The following is a 6,495-nucleotide window of genomic DNA, read 5'->3' as shown; positions in this document are numbered from 1 at the left end:
CCTTGATATTCCCCCAAATGACAAAGTCCATTAATTCTACTCTTCAACTCTATGTTAGACTAAAATCAGCAGGCCCCAAAGCACCAATAAAGATTTCTAGGTAAAGCTATCTTAAATTCACTACTAGGTTGCAAAATTAGAATTCAGGATTTGGGAAAGTGGAGAGGTTCACTACTCACTACATTAATCATCCAGGAAATCTGATTATAATCTACTACCTTAAACAGGCAGATGGGGTGAGAAACCTAGCTGGAGATTTGGAATGCTAGCTGGGGGAGAGGACCGGCTTAGATATATTGTAGAAATAAGCAAAACATGAATTGCAGAGAGCAGCCAACAATTAGACTAAAATTAAAAGTGCAAGTTTCAACATAGAGGGAGGCCATCAAGAACTGAAGAGCAGTGGCCTACTGGACCTAGAAAAGCATCAAGCTAAATTTAGTGATCCAGACAAGTTAACACAAGACTTATTGATTTAGAAACCAAGACTGATGAAGTGCAAAGAACGTGTGGAATCAGGATGCCTCCGTTCCAGTTTAGAATTGAAAATTCTTGACATATATGTGCTTGGGATAGCCTCTTGATCCCTCTGAGTCTTAATCTCCTCATACAAAAAGGGAATTTTAAAAAGCTACCTTAAAAACTTAAGGAATGTATTAAGTATTTCATCAGAAAAGGTTTGTAAGATGCAAATTGACACAAAAATGTGAATTTTAGTGGCATTATTATGGCTCCTGATTTTAGCAGTACTGGCTTGATGGAAGAGCATTTCGAATATTGTCTGCTACATTTTTATCCTTCCTAAGTTCTGTTGACCTTGTGATCCTCTAGCCACTGGGACCAAAGCATCTATTGCTGGAGGGCAGAAAATAAAGAAGTCATTGGTCAACCTTGACTTTTTAAGTCATAAAAAGTGTAGTAGCCATGAACGTAATAGGTATCAACTGTAAAAGCCATATAAGGAAGGGGAAAAAAGGTTTTCTAAGTCACGGAAGCTTTTCTTTATATTAAAAACCAGACACTGACTAAATCAAGGCATCTGCTTTTTCCTCTAAGCAACAGAGTAAGAAACATACAGGACACAATGCAAAAGCAATTTCCCATTACAAAGGAAAGCCTTCAAAACCATTCATAACCTTAATTAAGGAGCTGGGAGAAACAAAAGAGAATTAGATTAAGTGAGGGCTTCTTTCACATCCTCCCACACATCCCCACAGACCTGGGGTTTCATTCTTGGAATGGGAGAATGGGTAGTAGAAACGTCCTTTCTGGGAAGCCTGGGTGGCTCAGTCAGTTAACTTTCTAACTCTAGATTTCAGCTCAGGTTGTGATCTCACAGTCGAGATTAAGCCCACATCCAGCTCTGTGCTGGGTATGGAAGCTACTTGAAATTCTTCCTCTCCCTCTCTTTCTGCCCCTCTCCAGCTCGCTTGCTCTCTCTCTCTCTCTTTTTCTCTCAATCTCAGTCTCTCAAAAAAAAAAAACAAAAACAAAAAATCTTTCCCTTCAACCACACTTTGAGGATATAAGCATAGAAGGGACTTTCTTCCTGCTTCTACCTGGACTCCTGGGACAATTCAATGTTTCAGAACATATCCCACCGACAGGAAGGCTATAGTAGAGAAAAATGGTTATAGATAGAGGGAGACAAGGTACATGCAGAAAAAAGGTCTGTGACAGCAACACAGGCCTAGAGCCTACCTGTGGTATGGAGGAAAACCAGAAGTACCCAACTGCCTCACTGGGGCCTGTAGACTTGCTGAGAGGATCAAGGATTCAAAGAGACTTGACATAGAGTTGAGACACAGAGAGCATTTGCATGGGCTTGCATCCCCTTCTCCTTATTCCCTTCCTTCCTTCCTTCCTTCCTTCCTTCCTTCCTTCCTTCCTTCCTTCCTTCCTTCCTTCCCTCCCTTCCCTCCCTTCCTTTCAAATATAATTTATTGTCAAGCTGGCTCACATACAGTGTATACAGTGTGCTCCTCATTTTGGGGGTAGATTCCTGTGATTCATCACTTACTGAGTGGCAGGTGTCACTGATGTGCCTCGGGCCACTTAGCCCATATGAGAGAGGGGGGTCTCTTGCCCTTAACTCAGGAGGTGTGTTGGAATGGCATGCAAAATTAGCAAGAAAAAGAAGCTGAGTTCTCTAGCAGAGTCGAGTGCTGTTTATCTACGACATTTAGCAAACCAAATACTGAAGGAATTTTAGTTGGCCATGAACCATGCATTCTTCTGAGCCCCCAAAACAATATAATATGTATAGTGGTAATTTCTATCCTAATTTCCTTATTGTCCTTACAACAATGACCTAGTTAAAATGGGTAAATTGGGCTGTTTTACCTAAAAAAATATTCCATTTCTGAGAAAAATCCTATTCTCCTACCAAAAAATAGAGTACCTGCAAAATGAAAATTGAATTAAATGTTTGAACTATGTTCTTTTCTTCTCCTTGGGCTACATAAGTGTCATCTCTGGGACAACCAAATCCACTGAAAAGTCAACCAAAAAGTAGCAAATAATAGTTCTGCGGACGTTTTTGGATTCTCCTTCAAATGTGCAGGCATGTGCACATGCCTGCATACACACACACACTCACACACACACACACACACACACATACACACTCCCACACATACACACACACACCATGAGCTGTTCAAAAACATTCATACAACCTACCCACATTATCTTTATCCTAAAATAAAAGAATAAATTAATCCCTAAATAGATTCACCCTTATGAAACCGCTGAACTTTCAAATATTGAAAAATAAACACCTGAGTGGCAAGAGTAGGGAATGAACACAGCCAAGCTCATTACCAGCCTGCCTTTTTGCCTTTTTTTAATAGGTACAATGAACTCAAAGGTCTCAGGGAGAGAATGAAAACCAGGAAAATTGAAAGTTACAACCTCAAGCAGTTTCCATCAAACCACTTTCTTCCCAATTTGTTATACGCACCCGGCCAACCCCTTCAATGAAGAAGAAAATCTGTTTTTTCATCAGATACAGTGGGAAATCATAGCAAAGCAAGGAAGTCTGCTTCCAAGAGGAAAAACTGCAAACTGCCTGACTTGGTGAATACTCAGGCACTCAACAGGCAATCTCAAATTGCACTTCTGTATCTTTATATTTAAATACAAAAATGCACCTTAAAACAAAAGTGTTCATGGTATAGTCTTATCTAAAATGCCAACTTCTCCATTGGTTCATTGCATTTCTGAAACCAGAATTAGCAAACATTTGATTTAGATCATCTGACTTTGAAAGTAATTCATCACCAATTAGGTTTTATTTGTACTTTTTTAGAAAGGCTTTCAATTTTTTTAAAAAATCCAGCTAAAAAAGGCACTGTTAAAAGTTTTTAAGACATAAGCTGGGGTTCCAGGGTGGCTCAGTCAGCTGAGCGTCCAACTTCAGCTCAGGTCATGATCTCGCTGTTCGTGGGTTAGAGCACTGACAGCTAGCTCAGAGCCTGGAGCCTGTCTTCAGATTCTGTATCTCTCTCTCTCTCTGTCTCAAATAAATAAAAACATTAAGAACAAAAATTTTTTAAAAGATTTAAAAAAAGACATAAGCTCAATTTATATAACTAATTCTTGGTTTGCTTTCCATCTCTTGCATTCTTTTCAAAATGGGATTATAGGTTGAGGATGAATCTTGCCTGTCTCTAGCAAAGTTTCTTTATGTTTTTCCCATATTTTAATGGCTACTGTAATCGTAATTTAAATTAATATCACCCTGTTTGACCTATATAGTACGAAAGGCAAAAAGACAGCTTTTCAGAAATCTGCAATTATTTAAAATGGTATGACCATTAAACATAACATGAAAATAGTAGATATGAGTTATTTACATGTTCCTGCCTTTTCAACAAAGTAATATTTGGATTAGGTGTGGATATGTGAGTTTTTGGACTATGGACTGGTTTTTGTTTATTTTGTTTTTTTTTTTTCTAGCAACAAATTTCAGCATTACCTTTTGGTTATAAATGGTGCTGAATAATCTAGGAAAGGAATTGCAAGTCTCAAAATATGAAGCAATGAATAATTTTCCATTCAACTCTCTTGCCTAGAGCTTTGTAGTGGTAGCACAAAACCTAGTGGCAAAAGGATGTTCTTTAAATAAACAATTTCCATTACATTTTTTTCAGATTATAAAAGTATCAGTTGCACTTATGACAGGCTGGAAAATACATTTTCAAAAAGAAGCCTATCAAAAAAACCTATGATATACTACCTAGAAACAAAGAATTATCACTTATTTTCTTATTTCTTTTTTTACAAACAGAAGAAAGTCAAAAATACTGAAAACCTTGAGAGGCCTGAGCAGCTCAGTTGGTTAAGCAACTGACTCTTGATTTAAGCTCAGGTCATGATCTTGTGGATTATGAGATTGAGCCCCAAGTGGGGCTAACTATGCGCTGACATAACAGAACCAGCTTGAGATTCTCTCTCTCCCTCTCTCTCTGCCCCTCCCCTACTCATGCACATGCTCTCTCGCTCACTTGCTCTCTCTCTTCCCCGCTCAAAATAAATAAATAAACAGTAAAATAAATGTTGAAAACCTCAATTAACTGTCATGCTCAAAATAAGGTGTATAGTTGTGTAAGTTATAAAGTCTTCTCAAATGCGATATGTATTATTTTTGAAATCAGAAAAAAAATACAATAATCTGTTTTCTAGCTCAATAATTAATAAATAAAGCATAATTAATGGCTCAGGAACTCTTAGTACTCCTGGTCATCAGGGTAAAGATAAATTTTATAGTAAGGGTGAAGTTACAGAAGGGATAGAACAGAGCTTGAGAATTCAAATGTTTATACAGGGACCAAGCAAATGGTATAAATAAGCAACTACAAAAATCCTGTCAAGGTGTGCCTGGGTGGCTCAGTCAGTGAGGGGTCCAATTTTGGCTCACATCATGATCTTGGGTTTGTTGAATTTGAGCCTCGTGTCGGGCTTTCTGCTGACAGCTCAGAGCCTAGAGCCCGTTTCAGGTTCTGTGTCTCCCTCTCTCTCTCTGCCCCTCCCCACTCATGCTCTATCTCCCTCTCCTTCAAAAGTAAATATTAAAAAAAATTCTGTCAGTAGGACAATTAGTAGACACTCCCTAGAGTTATTAAATTCTCCTACTTCTTCTTGTTTTTGTTATTTCTCCAAGAGAAGCCAGATATTTGTGTCCTTACGTGACATCTGCCAATTTAAAATTTTTCAGTTAAGCAAACATTTTTAAAACAAGTTGGCCAATCTGCATGACTATAAGCCTAACCTGGCCTATCAATTATCAGTTTGTAGCCCTGCTTATCAAGGACTGAGTTGAATCCAAGCCAACTCTAGATCTTATTCTTGATTTACAGAACACTGCTGGAAAGAAAGTAAGCTTTCAAAACAAAATTTAATACTGAAAGGGGCTTTGGGGTTCACTAACCAGAAGGCAGATGAATCCTCATCTGCCTCAACATTCTACCCCTCAAAGATGTCCATACCCTAATGCCCACAACCTGTGAATATGTTACTTTAAATAACAAAAAGGACTTTGCAGCTAGATCAAGGTTAAAGGCCCTGAGATGAGGGGATTATCCTGTATCATCCTGGTGGGCTCAACCTAATCAGATTGTTTCTTTAAAATACAAGAATAAGGCAGAAGAGTAGTTTAAAGAGATATGATATAAAGCCTCGACCTGCCATTGCTGGCTCTGAAGATGGAAGAAAGGAGCCTCAAGCCAAGGAACACAGTAGCCTCTAGAAGGCAAGGTAACAGATTCTGCCCTGGAGCCTATAGGAGAAAAATTAAAAAATAAAATAACAGCCCTGCTGACTGCTTGATGTTAGCTCAGTGAGACTCATACTGGGCTCTTGACCTCCAAAACTGCAAGATATTACATTTATATTGTTTAAGCCACTAAGTTTTTGATCATTTATTATGGTAGCAAAAGGAAACTAATACAGTGATCCTAGTTTGACATTTTACAGATTGGAAAACTCAGGTCCACAAACAAAGCTAGGAAAAAAATATATTTCAAGATTCCCAGGCCAGTGATAGTCCCACTTTACCAGCCCACATTGATTGCTTTTGTGTTTGCCTCTATGCAATTTTCTCATAAGGGAAGAGCTATTAACTTGCAAAAAAGGGAGGAATGGATGGGGAGAGAGAGAGAATGGGAAAGAGAGAGAAGGGGAGTGGGAGTGGGAGATGGAGAGAGAAACATTCTGTCTAACTAGGTCTTACTAGAGTAGTAACATTTGGTTTGGGATTCACAGCTAGATAAGAGGGCAAATAAGTGGAGAGAAGAAAGAGTTGTATTAAGGTTAAAACTACAAAGCTTCCACAACATATAATCAGTCTACCTTTGTATTATTACTTAAAATGCCTGACTCTAATTCTTAGCTGTCTAACCCGTTTGGAATTTGCAGAAATTTAAACAAGTTGGGCATGGATTGCATGTCCTGCTGTCTGTGAAGGATTTGTAAGGATCTGTTAGCCCAGGATTA

Source organism: Crocuta crocuta, unplaced genomic scaffold (assembly GCF_008692635.1).
Source record: "Crocuta crocuta isolate KB4526 unplaced genomic scaffold, BGI_CrCroc_1.0 scaffold184, whole genome shotgun sequence".
Classification (NCBI taxonomy): domain Eukaryota; kingdom Metazoa; phylum Chordata; class Mammalia; order Carnivora; family Hyaenidae; genus Crocuta; species Crocuta crocuta.
The sequence above is the reverse complement of the archived record's forward strand: the minus strand, read 5'-3'. Positions refer to the sequence as shown.